Consider the following 18739-nt stretch of genomic DNA (forward strand, 5'->3'; position numbering starts at 1 on the left):
GGATGTATGACCCACTACATGGACTAATACACGGGATGTATGACCCACTACATGGAGTAATACACGGGATGTATGACCCACTACATGGACTAATACACGGGATGTATGACCCACTACATGGAGTAATACACGGGATGTATGACCCACTACATGGACTAATATACCGGGATGTATGACCCACTACATGGACTAATACACCGGGATGTATGACCCACTACATGGACTAATACACCGGGATGTATGACCCACTACATGGACACACTCCACAGATAAGACTGAACTGACCAACAATCTTGGACTTCCAAATAAGCTTTAACCCCTTAACGACCGCGGGCGTAGGTGTACGCCCCCAAAACCCGTGCCTTAACGCAAACGGGCGTACATTTACGCCCGCGGTTTCCCCGATCGCTGCGTGTACACACGCATCAATCGGGGAAGATGGCCTGCTATAATGTATAGCAGGCCATCCCTGCTTGTCGGCACGGGGGGTGATTAACCCCTCCCGTGCTGACGATCGCCGCTATTGGCTGATCAATTCAGATCAGCATATGGCGGCGATCTGCAGCTTTCCGGGTCACCGGTGACCTGATGGCCCGGAAAGAAATGGCGGTCGGTGCTGTCCGAGGACGACACCGACCGCCATTACTGTTAAAAGTAACGGTGGCCACGGTGCCATGTCCCGATCGCCGGGATCGGCCGGCCGATCACGGCGATATAAGTGCCCCATGAAAGGGTTAAATACCTGCTGTGGACACCTCAGCTAGGTAGCTGAGGTGTCCAGAGCAGGTATTGACCCATACTCACCGGATCCAGCGTCCCGATCGCGTCTTCCGGGTTCCGAACGCGACTTCCGGGTTCCGAACGCGTCATCGTCTTCGTCAGCGTCTTCGTCTTTTTCCGGCGGTCCCCATCGGTAATCATCGGCTCCAGCGTCGTCAAACTTCGGCTTTTCCCGGAATTGGCGTTCTACTGCCCCCTAGCGGCTGATAAGTGTATATAATACACATATCAGTAGCTATAGGGTTGAAGAAAGATTTTATTTATTTTTTTTTCCCAATTTTTTTTTTTTCTATTTTCCGCACCCTATCGCCGCTGAGTGCTGATCAGCATCGCACGTAAGTGCGCCGCTGATCAGCAACTCCTCCTTTTTGGCGTAGAGTGTTTTTTTCCTATATCCTACAGCCACGGTCTGCTGATAAGTGTCGCACATAAGTGCGGCATTTATCAGCAACTCCTTTCTTGGCGTAGTTTTTTTTTTATACTTAATGTTAAAAAAACATGTAAAAAACACCATTACACTACACGGAATAAAGTTTTACACTACACCACTCATACCCCATATACCAATCCCCGTATAAAGATGGCCCCCAGGGTGTTTTCCGAGTCAGAGGGATACGCTATTATTGCCTCCGACACCGAAACAGCCAGTGAGGATGAATGGGGGGATCCTTCGTTCCTCCATTCATCCTCATCATCCAGTGACGTGTCTGGGGGTAGCGTAGCGTACGCTGCCCCCCAGACACGTCTTTTCCGCCAGTACCGTCCCAATAAGAGATCACGGTATGGCGTGAAATTCTACAAACTCTGTGAGCGTACCTCAGGGTACACTTACAGATTTAGGGTAGGTGCACACTGCGGAATGGAGAAGGATAACCCTTTGTGCATTCCGCAGCTGGCACCCACCGGCGGACTGATGCGGGCGCATGTCTCCACCCGTGTCATAGACTCCATGTTATGCACGGGCGGATTCCATCTTCCATCCAAAGAATGAACACATTTGACGGAGAGCGGAATCCGCCCGTGCATAGAATGGAGTCTATGACACGGACGGAGACGCGCGCCCGCATCAGTCTGCCAGTGGGTGCCAGCTGCGGAATGCACAAAGGGTTATCCTTCGCCATTCCGCAGTGTGCACGTGCACTTAGAGTGTATGTAAGAAGGGACACCTGAATCCAGCCCCAGATGCCCCCCCCCCATCCTCGGAGTTAGTGGGGAGATCGCCCGGGAACTGATCTTCCCACTGCTGGATAAAGGTCACCACCTGTACGGGGATAACCTTTATACCAGCGCCCCCTCTTCCGGTCCCTCGCTGCCCTGTAGCTTGCGGCACGATCCGAACATATCAGAAGCAGTAATAGAGCCCTAATATTTAGCAGCCATGGAGCGGACCCAGCGCTTCTGGATATGAAGGACCCCGTATCGCACCAGGACAACATTCTCCAGGTGACGTCCCCCACACTGGAAAACAGGAGACCCCAGAAGAAGTGCAGAGTGTGGGGTAACAGGGGGATCAGGAAGGACGCCATTTTCCAGTGTGACACCTGTCCTGATCACCCCGGCCTCTGCATACTGGATCGCTCCAAGGCGCACCACACGTCACTGGGGTTCTACATTATCTAAATTCTGTCCCTTATTCCTATTTCAGGGGTCACGTTGATCCAGGGATTATTCTGATCGCCATTATGGAGTCAGGAAGGAATTTTTCCCCTGTGATGAGGCTACTGTCGTCTGCCTCACGAGGGGTTTTTGCCTTCCTCTGGATCAACACAGGTTGAGTTTGATGGACACCTGTCATTTTCAACCTTATAAACTAATAATTGGCCCAATACCCCCAAATAAATTAGAATTGTCCCTTTTCCCCAGCTAAATAGGTATGGTCGCCATTCCCATTAGAGGAGGCCATGATGCAATTACAAAGCCTCTGTGCGGCCAGGACAGTAGAAACCCCCCACAAGTGACCCCATTCTGGAAACTACACCCGATAAGGAATCTAACAAGGGGGGCAGCGGGGATATGGCCCCCTGGTGACGGCCACATTTGGGACATGAAAATGAAAAAAATTGTATTTTTTATTTTCACGGCACATGTTCTACATATGTGCCCGTCACCAGTGGGGTCCATATCCTCACTGCACCCCTTGTTAGATTCCTTATGGGGTGTAGTTTCCAGAATGGGGTCACTTGTGGGGGGTTTCTACTGACCTGGCAGCACAGGCGCTTTGTAATTGCGACATGGCCTCCATCCTCCATTCCAGCCTCTAAATGGCGCTCTGTCCCTTTGGTGGCTTGCCCTGTGCCCATATCGCACATTATGCCCACATGTGGGGTATTTTCGTACTCAGGGGAAATTACCCTACACGCTTTGCGTTTATTTTCTTTTTTAACCCCTTGTGGAAATGGAAAAAAATCAAGGCTAGACCAACATTTGGTGTAATTTGTTTTAAATTTTTACTCTAAATCATTAATCTTGTCTTGATTTTTTCATTTTCACAAGGGGCTAAAAAATAAAAAAAAAACACAAAATTTGTAGAGCAATTTCCCCTGAGTACGGAAATACCCCACATGTGGACATAAAGCGCCATGCGGGTGCAGGGTAAGCCTCCAAAGGGAAGGAGCGCCATTTGGTTTTTTGAGGCTGGATTTGGCTGGAATGAATTTCGAGGGGCCATGTTGCATTCAAAAGGCCCCTGTGTTGCCAGGACAGTAGAAACCCCCCACAAGTGACCCCATTATGGAAACTACACCCCTCAGGGAATGTAACAAGGGGTGTAGTGAGCATGTGGACCCCACTGGTGACGGACACAAATGTGGAACAATGTGGCGTGAAAATTAAATATTACATTTTTTACACTATAATGTTGGTCTAGCCTTGAATTTATTATTTTCACAAGGGGTTAAAAGAGAAAAAAACACACAAAATGTTTAGAGCAATTTCCCCCGAGTCCGTAAATACCCCACATGTGGACATAAAGCGCCATGTGGATGCAGGGCAAGCCTCCCAAGGGAAGGAGCGCCATTTGGATTTTGGAGGTTGGATTTGGCTAGAATGGATGATGAACGCCATGTCGCATTTACAGAGCCCTCGTGCTGCCAAAACACTGGAAACCCCCAACAAGTGACCCCATTCTGGAAACTGCACCCCTCAAGGAATCTAACAAGGGGTGCAGTGAGGATATGGACCCCTTGATGACGGGCACATTTTTGCCGTGAAAGTGAAAAAATGAAATTTTTCACTTTCACGTCACATTGTTCCACATTTGTGCCCGTCACCAGTGGGGTCCATATGCTCATTGCACCCCTTGTTAGATTCCTTGAGGGGTGTAGTTTCCATAATGGGGTCACTTGTGGGGGGTTTCCAGTGTCTTGGCAGCACGAGGGCTCTGTAAATGCGACATGGCCCTTGAAATCCATTCCAGTAAAATCCAGCTTGCAAAGGACAATTGGCGCTCCTTCCCTTTGGAGGCTCGTCCTGCGCCCGCTTGGCACTTTATCGCCACATGTGGGGTATTTCCGTACTCGGGAGAAACTGCGCTACATGTTTTGTGTTTTTTTTTTCCTTTTATCCCCTTGTAAAAATGAAAAATTGAAGTCTAGAACAACGTTTTAGTGTAACAAATACTTTTGTCTTTTTTCACGCCATATTGTTGGGAAAATCTGTGAAGCACCCGTGGGGTCCAGATGCTCACCGCACCCCTTGTTACATTCCTTGAGGGGTGTAGTTTTTCTAAATGGTGTCCCTTTAGGGGTGTTTTTTAGGTTTTGGCACCCCAGAGCCTCTGCCAAGCTGAAGTGGTACAGTCAGAAATGACCAAATATAACGGAGCCATTGAAATTCACTGGGCGCTCCTTTATATCTGAGGCTTGTGGTTGCGTCAAATAGCGCAATAGGGCCACATATGGGGTATTTCTATAAACTGCAGAAACGGGGCAATAAATATTGGGGTGCATTTCTCTGGTAATAAGTTTATAATTATGAAAAATATTGGATTACAATAAAATCTCTGCACAGAAAATTAAAATTTTCAAATTTCTTACACACTTAGCTTTTATTTCTGTGACTCTCCTAAAGGGTTAAAACACTTTCTGGATATGCTTTTGCAGAGTGTGGGGGGTGCAGTTTCTGAAATGGGGTGCTTTGTGGGGCTTTCTAACATACAGGCCCCTCAAATACACTTTAACTTAACCTGAACAGTTCCCTAAAAATATCTGATTTTGAAATTTTACTGAAGATTTGGAAATTAGCTGCTAATGTTTTACGCTTTCTATTGTCTAAAAAAAATGAAATATAGTTTAATAAATGCTGCCAACATAAAGTAGACATGTTGCTAATGCTATTTAATATATAATTTATGTGGCTTAACCATTTTCTGTATAAGCAGAAAAGGTTTAAAGTTGGAAAAATGCATTTTTTTACAATTTTTCACGTTATTTTGTTTTTTTTCATAAAGATTCGTTATAAGTATCGACTCCAATTTACAAGAAATGTGAAGTACAATATGTCACGAGAAAACAATCTCAGAATCAGCCGGATAGGTAAAAGCATCCCGAAGTTATTAATGAATAAAGTGACACAGGTCATATTCATAAAATTTGCTCCGGTCCTTAAGGCCATTTTAGGCCCGGTCCTTAAGGGGTTAATTTACAACAAGTCCTTTTTATTGCCCTGGCTTCTATCTATGTGATGTATATATGTATATACCCCCTCACCCCCCGCCCCTTATTCATAGATGTCTCTCCCTCCTTGCCTGTAACATCCCTATAATGTTGCGCTCTTTCTGTAAGTCATTTGTGAACTTGTCTGACGAAGGATCTTGTGAATCCCGAAATCTCACATCTCTAACAGTATTTTGTTGGCCAATAAAGGTCTCACTCCTAAAATACTTTGATTTCAAGTATTTACCACGATATGTAATAAGGCAGAGTAAGGCCATCGGGGCCCGGGGCTTTGCCAGACAGGGAGGATTTGATCGCCCAGTCCCATTCCATGGCGGTGATCGGGGATTTGAGCAAAGAGATACTGTCCTCTGGCAGGGACGGAAGGCCGGAATCTGGCAGATAGGAGGAGATAGAAGAGAGAGGGGGGTCGGTGCGGTTAGAGCTGGGTGTGGAGGAGAGTCCATAAAGGCCCACATAATAGGAGCGAAATGCTTCCGCTATTTGGGAGGAGAGCGACAGCCGAGCGCCGTTAGCTGAGGAGATTTGGGGGATGAAGGAGCGAGTTCTCTGTAGTCTAAGGGCCCGGGCTAGGGTCCTGCCAGGTTTGTTGCCAAATTCAAAGTAGTGACGACGGCAACGCGCTAAGGAGGCCTTGGCAGTGGTAAATGTGAGATCTCTCAATCTACCTCGCAGGGCCACCAGCTCCGCACCCACGGATACAGCTAGCGTCCTTTTGTGCTGCTTATCAAGGTCTGCAATTTGCGAGATAAGGGGCAAAATCTTAGCCGAGCGCTCTTTTTTAAGCCGTGCGGCCAATTTAATAAAAGTGCCCCTTATGTAGCACTTGTGGGCTTCCCACACCACCGTGGGCGAGGAGTCGGGGGTAACATTAGTAGAAAAGTAACTAGTCAAGTCCGTGCAAATTTCAGCAAGGACCGTCGGGTCCCTCAACAAAGAGTCAATGAGGCGCCAGCGCAACGACCAGGGTTGGGGGGGAGTAAGGGTAAGGGAGATGGAGATGAGTGCGTGGTCTGAGAAGGAAATAGGGTTGATAGAGGCAATGGCCACCTTGTCCAAGTGCATGTGAGAGATCAATAAATAGTCAATACGGGAGTACAGATTATGTGGATGAGAAAAGAAGGTCTAGTCCTTATCCTGGGGGTGCTGAAGTCTCCAGACATCCATAAGCTGAAAGCAATGCAAGGTGTGCTTAACTCGTCGCAGGGCGGAGAAGGAGAGGGAAGAATGACCCATAGAGGAGTCGGGTAAAGGGTCCAACGCCATGTTGAGATCGCCACCGAGAACCACCACCCCCTCCAGGAAGGATTCCACGTCTGCTAGACATCATTCTAGAAAGGCCAGCTGACCTGTATTGGGAAGGTATACTGTACCGAAGGTACAGAGTGTGCCAGCCATCTTACCCTTCACGAAGAGATACCGACCCTCTGAGTCCGACAACGATCCAGAAGCTCCCAGGCAGCGGAGCGAGCAATCAGAATGGATACCCCCTTGGTTTTAGAGTCCGAGGCACAACTGTGGAACACATCGGGGAAGTTACGATCGGACAGGCGCTGGACCTGGTCTTTTCGGAAGTGTGTCTCCTGAATAAAGGCCACCGAGGCGCGTTTAGCCCAGAGGAGTCGCAACAGGGAGGACCGTTTCTCTGGTATATTCAGGCCTTGTGCGTTTAACGAAACGCAAAGGATAGAAGACATGACTCAGCGAGGAGCGGCCACGGGAGGGAGGGGGGAGAGGGAGGAGTAGGAAATGGAAAAGTGAGAGAGGGGAGGTGAGGGAAACAGAGAGAGAAAAAGAGAGTTGGGTATCAAAGACCCAGACACTAGGATGGGCAGGAGCCACCAGGGCGGCCCACCAAGAGCCTGTGAGGAGACGGCCACGCGGGGGAACGTGGAAGAACAGACCTGGGTCTTGGCTCGAGCACCCAACCTTGGACAAAGCCTATCCAGGGGGTGGGGGTGGAGCGTTCAAACAAAGGCCAACAAAATGCCTCAGTCATCTGGGCACTCTGCTCACGGGGAGTCGAGGGACAACCACCACGGCGGCTGAAGACCCCTCGGGTCATAGCTGAGAGGGAGAGCCGGAGGAAAAGGGGAGCATCGGCGACCCGTGGCAGAGACTAGTGGGGGAGAGGAAGGGAGGGGGGTTGACCTGGGGGGAGTGGAGGGGCGCTTGGAAAGGGTTGGGGGGGGGGGAGTCAGTGGAGGGGAAAGACGAGGAAGAAAAAGAAGGGGGGGGGGGTAGAAAGGAAGGTAAAATGGTCCTTGCACACAGCTGGCAGCCTCTGTACAACAAAAAACATATGGAAAGGAATATATGTAAAATCAGAATACAAAAAAAATAAAAACAGAATACAAAAAATAAATATATATATATACATATGCAAATACATACACAATATATATATATATACACACACATACACACAGACACACGTAAGTGAACAAATGTAACCCCTGGGGATACACTACAGTACATTTAACATTAACAGACAGGACTAGCACTGTGTATTCATGTAAAAGAGAACGAGTTCACTATAGTGTAACCTTGAACGTGGTGTAACAGCACCCTCTAGTGGGCGTTTAGAGGTACAGCCGGGTCCCTGCATCACACAGTGCAGACTTGGAGGTATATTGAAGGAGATCGCTGAAGAGGGAATAGGGGGAAGAAGCAAGGGGGGCAGGGTGGTGGAAGGAAAGGGGGAATAGCCATGGGGTAAGGAGGGGAAGGGGGGAGAGCGGGAGCAGGGGGACAGAGTGACATTTAACATAAAGCACATTCAGTCCTCTTCACAGCGCAGGGTGGGTTGGCGTGGACCGTGAGGTGACCCCCCACGGCACCTTCCAGGGGTGGATGGGGATTACGGTGGGGCACTCTGATATGGGAAAAGTGGGGGGGTACGGTATACAGGGAAAAGGGGGGGGGGGGGGAGAGTCGGGAACGCGGAGGAAGCGGGAGCCAACACTACCCCCACTCCTCCGGGTGGTGAAGGAGGTAGTCAGGTGTCTCGGAGGGTCACAAGGTAGCTGGTGGGGTAGATAAAGACGCTGGGGCACACAAACAGTCAGACACAGTAACCAGCTGCTCACGTGTCCCGGAGTCCCGCAATGAAGGGAGAGGGGGCCGCAGACGTCATTTCAGCTGTCCCCCGATACACTGTGCGGAGGGGGCTCATGGCAGTGTCTTGAGGAGTCTTCCATCTTCCCTCACAGGACCACCGGAGAGCGCAGTGGGAGGGGAGTCGGGCGGGAGTCAGCTCGGCGGGGGGAGTGGGATTGGGGCTGTTCGATGAGGGGCGTTCGGCGCCCAGGAGCAGGTCTAGCCGCAGGGGGAGGAAGGGCAGGAGCAGTAAGCCCGGGATGTCCAGCAGCTTGAAGGCGTCCGGGAGATCTCCAGGTGTGTGGACCATGCAGGAAGCCCTTCCGTCGTCTCACGATGAGATGAAAGGGGTATCCCCAGCGGTAAGAGGCCCCTGCGTCCTTGATCGCATCCAGGAGAGGGCGCAGGAGGCGCCGCATCGCTAAGGTACGGCAAGACAAATCTGGTAGCAGGGTGACTTTTGCGCCCTGATAATCCAGGGGACCCAACTCCCAGGCGCTCTGCAGTAGGGATTCCTTCTGCTGATAATAGTGGACACGGCACAGGACGTCCCGCGGGCGGTTGCGGTCTTGGGAGCGAGGTCCAGCCACTCGGTGCGTTCTGTCCATTTCTATGTGCGTGTCCTCCGGCTCCCCCAGGTATTGATTGAAGATGCTTCTAACCGTGTCCACCAGGCGGTCCGGTCCTATGTCCTCAGGGAGGCCGCGGATCTTAACATTGTTGCGGCGGCCCCTGTTTTCCAGGTCATCCACATGGAATATCAGGTCCCTCAGAACCGCATCGTGGGCTTCCACACGGGGGGCAACGGCGGAGACCCTTTTATCCAGCTCCAGCTGCCGTGACTCCAGTGAGCCGATGGAAGAGTTTATAGAGGCAACTGCGGTCTTCAAATCTGCCATGTCCCTGCCATGACGCTCCTCCATGTGGGACAGCTGTGAGTTCGGCACGTGTGGGGAGGGCCTGGAGCAGGCTTCTCACCTCCGATAGCAGGGTGGCCGGGGCAGTGGCTGACAGCGGATCTCCCTCTGAGGGCAAGCGGGGAGGCGAGTCGGGAGTTCCTTGAGACCTGAGGATCTCCGGGAGCAGCTGGCTCAGGTCCGGGAGAGGCGGGTTCAACTGTTTGGCCGCTTTCCAGGTGGCAGTCGCAGTAGCCATCTTGGTGCTGCTCGAGGTGGCAGTCGGGGAGGGCGATAAGGAGTGGACAAAGCGGGTAATAGAAGCCCAGGAAGTCACCTGTGGGGTTGCAGGAGTCTTTCTTGGCCTAATGGGCATCCCTGTGTCAGGCTGTGGGTGATCTGTGTCCCGTTAATGATGATCAGCGCCCGGAGCTGAGGAAAGATACGTCTTCACTCCGCCCTGCTCAAGCCACGCCCCTGACTTGAGATTTTTTTTAATAGAAGTAAATTACAAATCTATATAACTTTCCAAATCCAGTTGATTTGAAAGAAAAACATTTTCGCTGGACAACCTCTTTAATCTCTTAAAGCGTAACTGTCATTTCAGGGTCATTTTTCTGAAAACATTAAATATCAACAGTACAAACGATTTTAAGAAATTCTGTAATAGGTTTTATAAACCAAAAGTGTTTCCTTCTGTAGTGAAAAAGCAATCTCCCAGCCTCCCCCCTCACTGCAGAAGCAGCAGGATTTCTGTCTCCATTATGTGGCTATGGAGAGGGGAGGGGCTGTGAGGAGTGAGTGAGCACGGAGCAGTCCTGCACAGCACAACACCCTGCAATCTTCTCTCAGTAAGTTCATAGATAAGCACTGACCTTTCTGACCCCAGAATCCTGCGGTTTAGGTGCCCAGAGAGTCTCCAAACAGCTGACCTTCATGTCACCTCTTCCTGCTCCCTCATCTCCCTCGGCCCCTCCCCCCTCCATAGGATAGAATGGAGAGAGCAGAGCCCGTCTTCACTGGCTTCTCTGTAATGAAGAGGTGTTTGCCTGATAATGCACAGATAAGAAGTCAGGGGGGGAGGCTGGGAGATTGCTTCTTGAGGACAGAAGGAGGCTTTTTTGGCTGATGAAACCTATTACAGAGTTTCTTAACATCGCTTATACTACTGATTTCTGCAATAAAAAAATATGACAGTTACGCTTTAAGGACAGAGCCAATTTTCTTTTTTTTCCTATATAAGGCCATAGCACTTGCATTTTTTCAACTACAGACCCACATGAGCCCTTATTTTTTGCGTTACTTATTGTACTTTGAAATGGCAGACTTAAATTTTTGCATAAAATATGCTGCAAAACCAGAAAAAAGTAATGTGTGGTGAAATTGAAAAAAACGCAATTCTTTTTCTTTGGGGGGTTTTGTTTTTACGCCGTATCCTATGGAGAAACTGAAATGTTCCTCAAGTCGGTACGATTAAAACGATATGTAACATGTATAACTTTTATATTATCTGATGGCTTTTAAAATACTAAAACCTTCTACAGAAAAATAAGTTCCTTAAAATCTCTCCATTCCAGGCTTTTAGCGCTTTTATCCTTTGGTCTATGGGGCTGTGTCAGGTGTCAGTTTTTGCGCCATGATTTGTTCTTATTATCGGTACCTTAATTGTGTATATGCGACTTTTTGATCGCTTTTTATTACAATTTTTCTGGATTTGACGCGACCAAAAATGCGCAATTTTTGGACTTTGGTGGGTCTTTGCGCTTACGCCATTTACCGTGCGAGATCAGAAATATGATAAATTAATAGTTTGAGCGATTACGCACGCGGCGATAACAAACATGTTTGTTTGTTTTATTTATATTTATAAAATGGGAAAAGGGGGGTGATTCACACTTTTATTAGGGGAGGGGGCTTTAATAAAGAAGACACTTATTTTTCCCCCCCACTTTTACATCAATTAAAAGTCTTCCTGGGGTCAGGGTTATTTCCCCCCCCCTCCTCCCGGGGGTTAGGGTTGTTACCTACCTACCTAGACCCTTGCAGTAGAATACTGAGCTGGGATCAGTGTCATTCCGACGGTGAGGCCCAGCCCGGTAAGACCAAGGCATCCCCCTCCGCGATCGCATCGTAGGGGAGATCCCACCACTAGACACCAGGGATGGGCTGCAAATAAGACTGTTAGATGCAGCTCTCATGTTTGACAGCTGCATCTAATGGTCTTAATTAGCGGGAGCGGCGATCGGACCTCTCCCGCCAATAGCCGCGGTCCCGTGCTGCAGATAGCAGTCGGGATCGCGGCAGTTCAGAGCGGGGACTCTTCTTGAAGACATATGACGAACCTGTACGGCATATGTGTTAAGAGATTAAAGTGAAGGATTTCATATCTCCAAATTCTTCCCATCGCGGGACCTGTGGAGTCAACCATCCAATTTCTAACAATCTCAACTGTAGCAATTTCCCAATTAAATTTCTGTCTTTTACATTCTCAATTAATCTACAGAACCCAAAATCATTAATGTAGGATCCTATGGAATCTTGGTCAAGAGTTTCTCCTCCATAATCTCAATAACTCGCCGCCAAAAATCCCGCACCCCGGAATAGGACCACACTACATAAACCAGATCCACGTCTTCCATAGCACATTTAAGGCGATGCTTCATAGCTTGACCATAGTATAGCCCATACACTAGCTTCAGCTGTATTATTTTAGGATTTTATTTCTCTTAAGGATAGATTTCCATACCTCCTCTGTAAGCTTCCCCATATGATGTTCCCAATATTTTACATTTTCTGTCAGCAGTATTAAGCCATTATAAATAGTGGCCATACTTTTCTGTTTATCACCTGGAGTACCAACTATATACTCGATTAATCGGTGTGAGTATGCTTTATACACAGCCCCCATGCATTTGCTTTTTTTCTCCCAATCTTCTGGGTCAGTATCTTCGCTAACTCTTTCAGCCCTAAATTCTCTAAATTCTTAAAGAGATTCTGTAGTTTTCTGTAGTGCCATAAAGGTGCAATAATCAGTCTTATCTGTATAATGTTTTTCCAATGACTTCTATTAGAATTGTACCCTGCACCAACTGTTTAACCATTCTTCATTGAGATGCCAGGTAATATAATGTTGGGTAGGGCCGAGCCGCCTCTCCCACAGAGGAGACAAAGATAGTGTTGTTTAATACGGCTTCTTTTCCTTCCCCAGATTAAATAATTAATAATCGCTTCCATTTTTTAAACGTTTTTTATCTTTAACCAGAAACGGTGTTGCTCTGAATACATCTAGAGACTGGGGGAGGATCACTCTTCACCAGCAATATCCTGTCCACCATGGACAGAGGACATGTTCCCCAAGAGTGTTACCTTCTAATCTGTGTATTAAGGGCTTAATGTTCTATTCAACAAAATCCTGGATGTTACCTGCAGCAGGGCCGTATTACCAGCTGCTGCTGCTGCCCTAGGCACTAAACCTGAAGACGCCCCAACTTGGGGAGCATGGGGGAGCAAGGTTTGAGCCACGTGCATCTCTCTACATGTAGAAACATTGTCTGAATCACGTTTTTCATGGTTTTTAACTGCTGAAACATAAACTGGGTAACAGCACCATACCAGCCCTGGACAATACCACCATACCCCCACCCCCTCAAAAAGTCACCAGATTTACTGGCAAGTATGAACAGGAGGTGGGAGAGTACAAAAAAAGTTGTTTCCTTCCCCCTGCTGCGCTAGGCACCGGACCAGGGGTGCCGAGGGAGAAATACGGCCCTGGTCACCTGATATCTTAATACCTAAGTATTCTATAAAGTCCTCTTTCTCCCTTTAGATTTTCCATGCTAATGGTTTCATCACCAGGGGTGACAGCGGGGATCCCTGCCTTGTCCCCCTGCTGAGCGCCACTTCCCCAGAGGTCTCCCCATTTATAAGTACTCTTGCCGACAGGTAATTATAGGAAATACAAATCCATCTAACAGAATAATCTCCCAAATGAAAAGCTTGTGTGACCCTATCAAATGCTTTAGTTGCATCCAAAGTAAGAACGGCTCTCACCTCCTCCCCTGCTGATACCTGCAAAGAAGAAAACAACGTGCTCAATACTATTAGAGGTGGAGCGACCCGGGATGAATCCATTTTGTTCAGCTCCCACTACAGATGCCGTAACTTCTGAGGGTCGCGCTGCCAGCACCCTTGGCCGATAAGCATCTGGGTCTCGATGGTCTTTCCCTTTTTTGGGGATCACTCTAATGGCTTCTTTCATTGGCCGGGTGATCTCCCCCTTCTCCCATGCATTATTAAATACTACCAAAAGAGGCGCCAGCAACGCTGTGTTCTATTTTATGTAAATTTCATATAGGAGCCATCAGAGCCAGGTGCGGGACCTTCTAGCTCATTTAGTGTTACTGGTGCATTCAGGTTATTTCTTTGTTCAGCAGACAAGTTGGGAAGCGGGATTGCGTCTAAATATTGTTCTCTCGCCTCAGTCCACCCGTTGGAGTAAAATTCCCTCCATAATAACTATCTGTAACAATCTCTCCCTTTCTAGTCCCTTTCTGGGATTGGGCAATACGCGGGCTGAGGACACATTTTCCTGCTTTCCCCTGTTCCACATAAGTCTTCTGCCCCTTAAGAAAAGACTGTGCTGAGCTTTTTCCCATATTATTTTTTTAACTCCTCCTGTATCTAATTTAACTTAGAGTCACTGTTGTAAAAATTTTTTTTGCAGAAATCAATAGTCCAGGCGATTTTAACCCTTTTCCACACAAGGACGTCCTCACGCGGGTGCGGGCGTTCAGGGCAGGGCCGCGCGGCGACCCCACTCTGAACCGCCGCGGTCCCAGGTGCCTCATGAAGCCCAGGGTCGTGGCTATTAGCTAATAAGGTCATCAGATGCAGCTGCCACCGATTACCGGACCCAGACCTTCCCTGGTTGTCTAGTGGTGGAAATCGCTCCCCCGAGACGTTGTCCCGGAGGAGCGATCTCCGTGTGTGGTGCCGGCCGGGGTCTCCGCCAAGATGGCACTGATCCCGGCTCGGCCCTCGTTTACTTCCGGCGGAATAACCCTAACCCCGGGGGGGGGGGGAAATAACCCTAACCCCAGGGGGGGGGGGGGGAAATAACCCAAACCCCAGGGGGGGGAAATAACCCAAACCCCAGGGGGGAGGAGGGGGGAAATAACCCAAACCCCAGGGGGGAGGGGGGGGGGGGAAATAACCCAAACCCCAGGGGGGGGAAATAACCCAAACCCCAGGGGGGAGGAGGGGGGAAATAACCCAAACCCCAGGGGGGGGGGGGGGAAATAACCCAAACCCCAGGGGGGAGGGGGGGGGAAATAACCCAAACCCCAGGGGGGGAGGGGGGGGGAAATAACCCTAACCCCAGGGGGGGGGGAAATAACCCAAACCCCAGGGGGGGGGGGGGAAATAACCCTAACCCCAGGGGGGGGGGGGGAAATAACCCTAACCCCAGGGGGGGGGGGGGGGAAATAACCCTAACCCCAGGGGGGGGGGGGAAATAACCCTAACCCCAGGGGGGGGGGGAAATAACCCTAACCCCAGGGGGGGGGGGAAATAACCCTAATCCCAGGGGGGGGGGAAATAACCCTAATCCCAGGGGGGGGGGGGGGAAATAACCCTAATCCCAGGGGGGGGGGGAAATAACCCTAATCCCAGGGGGGGGGGAAATAACCCTAATCCCAGGGGGGGGGGGGAAATAACCCTAATCCCAGGGGGGGGGGGGGAAATAACCCTAACCCCAGGGGGGGGGGGGAAATAACCCTAACCCCAGGGGGGGGGGGGGGAAATAACCCTAACCCCAGGGGGGGGGGGGGAAATAACCCTAACCCCAGGGGGGGGGGGAAATAACCCTAACCCCAGGGGGGGGGGAAATAACCCTAACCCCAGAAGGGGGGAATAACCCTAACCCCAGAAGGGGGGGAATAACCCTAACCCCAGAAGGGGGGAATAACCCTAACCCCAGGGGGGGGGGGGAATAACCCTAACCCCAGGGGGGGGGGGAATAACCCTAACCTCAGAGGGGAATAACCCTAACCCCAGGGGGGGGAATAACCCTAACCTCAGAGGGGAATAACCCTAACCCCAGGGGGGCTTCTAGTGTAAGTGTAAAAGTTTTTTTTTAAAAGTGTTATTGATAAAAAGCCTCGTCCCCTAATAGAAGTAAGAATCACCCAACTTTCCCAGGTTATAAATAAAAGTAAATAAACAAACATGTTTGCTATCGCCGCGTGCGTAATCGCCCGAACTATTAATTAATCACATTCCTGATCTCGTACAGTAAACGGCGTCAGCGCAAAAAAATCCCAAAGTGCATATATGCGCATTTTTGGTCGCATCAAATCCAGAAAAAATTTAATAAAAAGCGATCAAAAAGTCGTATATGCGCAATCAAGGTACCGATAGAAAGATCACATCATGGCGCAAAGAATGGCACCTGACACAGCCCCATAGACCAAAGGATAAAAGCGCTATAAGCTGGGAATGGAGCGATTGTAAGGAACGTATATTAGGTAACAATGGTTAGAATATCTTACAGGCCATCAGATACAATATAAGTTATACATGTTATATATCATAGTAATCGTAATGACCTGAGGAACATATATAACAAGTCACTCCCCCCCTGTGCCATCGAACCTCCTGTGTTCCATCTGCCTCTCCCCCCTGTGCCATCCGCCTCTCCCCCCTGTGCCATCCGCCTCTCCCCCCTGTGCCATCCGCCTCTCCCCCCTGTGCCATCGAACCTCCCCTGTTCCATCTGCCTCTCCCCCCTGTTCCATCCGCCTCTCCCCCCTGTGCCATCCGCCTCTCCCCCCTGTGCCATCGAACCTCCCCTGTTTCATCCGCCTCTCCCCCCTGTGCCATCCGCCTCTCCCCCCTGTGCCATCCGCCTCTCCCCCCTGTGCCATCGAACCTCCCCTGTGCCATCCGCCTCTCCCCCCTGTGCCATCCGCCTCTCATCCCTGTGCCATCCGCCTCTCCCCCCTGTGCTATCGAACCTCCCCTGTTCCATCCGCCTCTCCCCCCTGTGCCATCCGCCTCTCCCCCCTGTGCCATCCGCCTCTCCCCCCTGTGCCATCCGCCTCTCCCCCCTGTGCCATCCGCCTCTCCCCCCTGTGCCATCCGCCTCTCCCCCCTGTGCCATCCGCCTCTCCCCCCTGTGCCATCGAACCTCCCCTGTTCCATCCGCCTCTCCCCCCTGTGCCATCCGCCTCTCCCCCCTGTGCCATCCGCCTCTCCCCCCTGTGCCATCCGCCTCTCCCCCCCCGTGCCATCCGCCTCTCCCCCCCCGTGCCATCCGCCTCTCCCCCCCGTGCCATCCGCCTCTCCCCCCCGTGCCATCCGCCTCTCCCCCCTGTGCCATCCGCCTCTCCCCCCTGTGCACCCTCCCCCGTCTCTCTTTGCCCCCTGACCGTTCCTCGGCCCTCCCGCCTCACCTGCCCACCCCTGTGCCATCCTCCTCCTCCTCCGTCTCTCTTTGCCCCCTGACCGTTCCTCAGCCCCCCAACTCACCTGCCAACCCCTGTGCCATCCCCCTCCCCCGTCTCTTTGCCCCCTGACCGTTCCTCGCCCCCCCGCCTCACCTGCCCACCCCTGTGCCATCCTCCTCCCCTGTCTCTCTTTGCCCCCTGACAGTTCCTTGGCCCCCCGCCTCACCTGCCCACCCCTGTGCCATCCTCCTCCTCCTCGTCCGTCTCTTTGCCCCCTGACCGTTCCTCGGCCCCCACCTCACCTGCCCACCCCTGTGCCATCCTCCTCCTACTCCCCCGTCTCTCTTTGCCCCCTGACCGTTCCTCGGCCCCCCAACTCACCTGCCCACCCCTGTGCCATCCTCCTCCTCCTCCTCACAGTCTCTCTTTGCCCCCTGACAATTTCTTGGCCCCCCCGCCACACCTGCCCACCCCTGTGCCATCCTCCTCCCCAGTCTCTTTGCCCCCTGACCGTTCCTCGGCCCCCCACCTCACCTGCCCACCCCTGTACCATCCTCCTCCTCCTCCCCCGTCTCTTTGCCCCCTGACAGTTTCTTGGCCCCCCGCCTCACCTGCCCACCCCTGTACCATCCTTCTCCTCCTTCCCCGTCTCTATTTGCCCCCTGACAGTTCCTTGACCCCCCACCTCACCTGCCCACCCCTGTGCCATCCTCCTCCCAGTCTCTTTGCCCCCTGACAGTTTCTTGGCCCCCCGCCTCACCTGCCCACCCCTGTGCCATCCTCCTCCCCCGTCTCTTTTGCCCCCTGACCGTTCCTCGCCCCCCCAGCCTCACCTGCCCACCCGTGCCATCCTCCTCCCCTGTCTCTCTTTGCCCCCTGACAGTTCCTTGACCCCCCGCCTCACCTGCCCACCCCTGTGCCATCCTCCTCCCCCGTCTCTTTGCCCCCTGACAGTTCCTCGGCCCCCAACTCACCTGCCCACCCCTGTGCCATCCTCCTCCCCCGTCTCTTTGCCCCCTGACCGTTCCTCGCCCCCCCCGCCTCACCTGCCCACCCCTGTGCCATCCTCCTCCCCCGTCTCTCTTTGCCCCCTGATAGTTCCTTGACCCCCCAACTCACCTGCCCACCCCTGTGCCATCCTCCTCGTCCGTCTCTTTGCCCCCTGACCGTTCCTCGGCCCCCACCTCACCTGCCCACCCCTGTGCCATCCTTCTCCCCCATCTCTCTTTGCCCCCTGACAGTTTCTTGGCCCCCCGCCTCACCTGCCCACCCCTGTGCCATCCTCCTCCCAGTCTCTTTGCCCCCTGACAGTTCCTCGGCCCCCCGCCTCACCTGCCCACCCCTGTGCCATCCTCCTCCCCCGTCTCTTTGCCCCCTGACCGTTCCTCGGCCCCCACCTCACCTGCCCACCCCTGTGCCATCCTTCTCCCCCATCTCTCTTTGCCCCCTGACAGTTTCTTGGCCCCCCGCCTCACCTGCCCACCCCTGTGCCATCCTCCTCCCAGTCTCTCTTTGCCCCCTGACCGTTCCTCGGCCCCCCGCCTCACCTGCCCACCCCTGTGCCATCCTCCTCCCCCGTCTCTTTGCCCCCTGACAGTTTCTTGGCCCCCCCGCCTCACCTGCCCACCCCTGTGCCATCCTCCTCCCAGTCTCTCTTTGCCCCCTGACCGTTCCTCGGCCCCCCGCCTCACCTGCCCACCCCTGTGCCATCCTCCTCCCCCGTCTCTTTGCCCCCTGACCGTTCCTCGGCCCCCAACTCACCTGCCCACCCCTGTGCCATCCTCCTCCCCCGTCTCTTTGCCCCCTGACCGTTCCTCGGCCCCCAACTCACCTGCCCACCCCTGTG

Source organism: Dendropsophus ebraccatus, chromosome 1 (assembly GCF_027789765.1).
Source record: "Dendropsophus ebraccatus isolate aDenEbr1 chromosome 1, aDenEbr1.pat, whole genome shotgun sequence".
Lineage (NCBI taxonomy): Eukaryota > Metazoa > Chordata > Amphibia > Anura > Hylidae > Dendropsophus > Dendropsophus ebraccatus.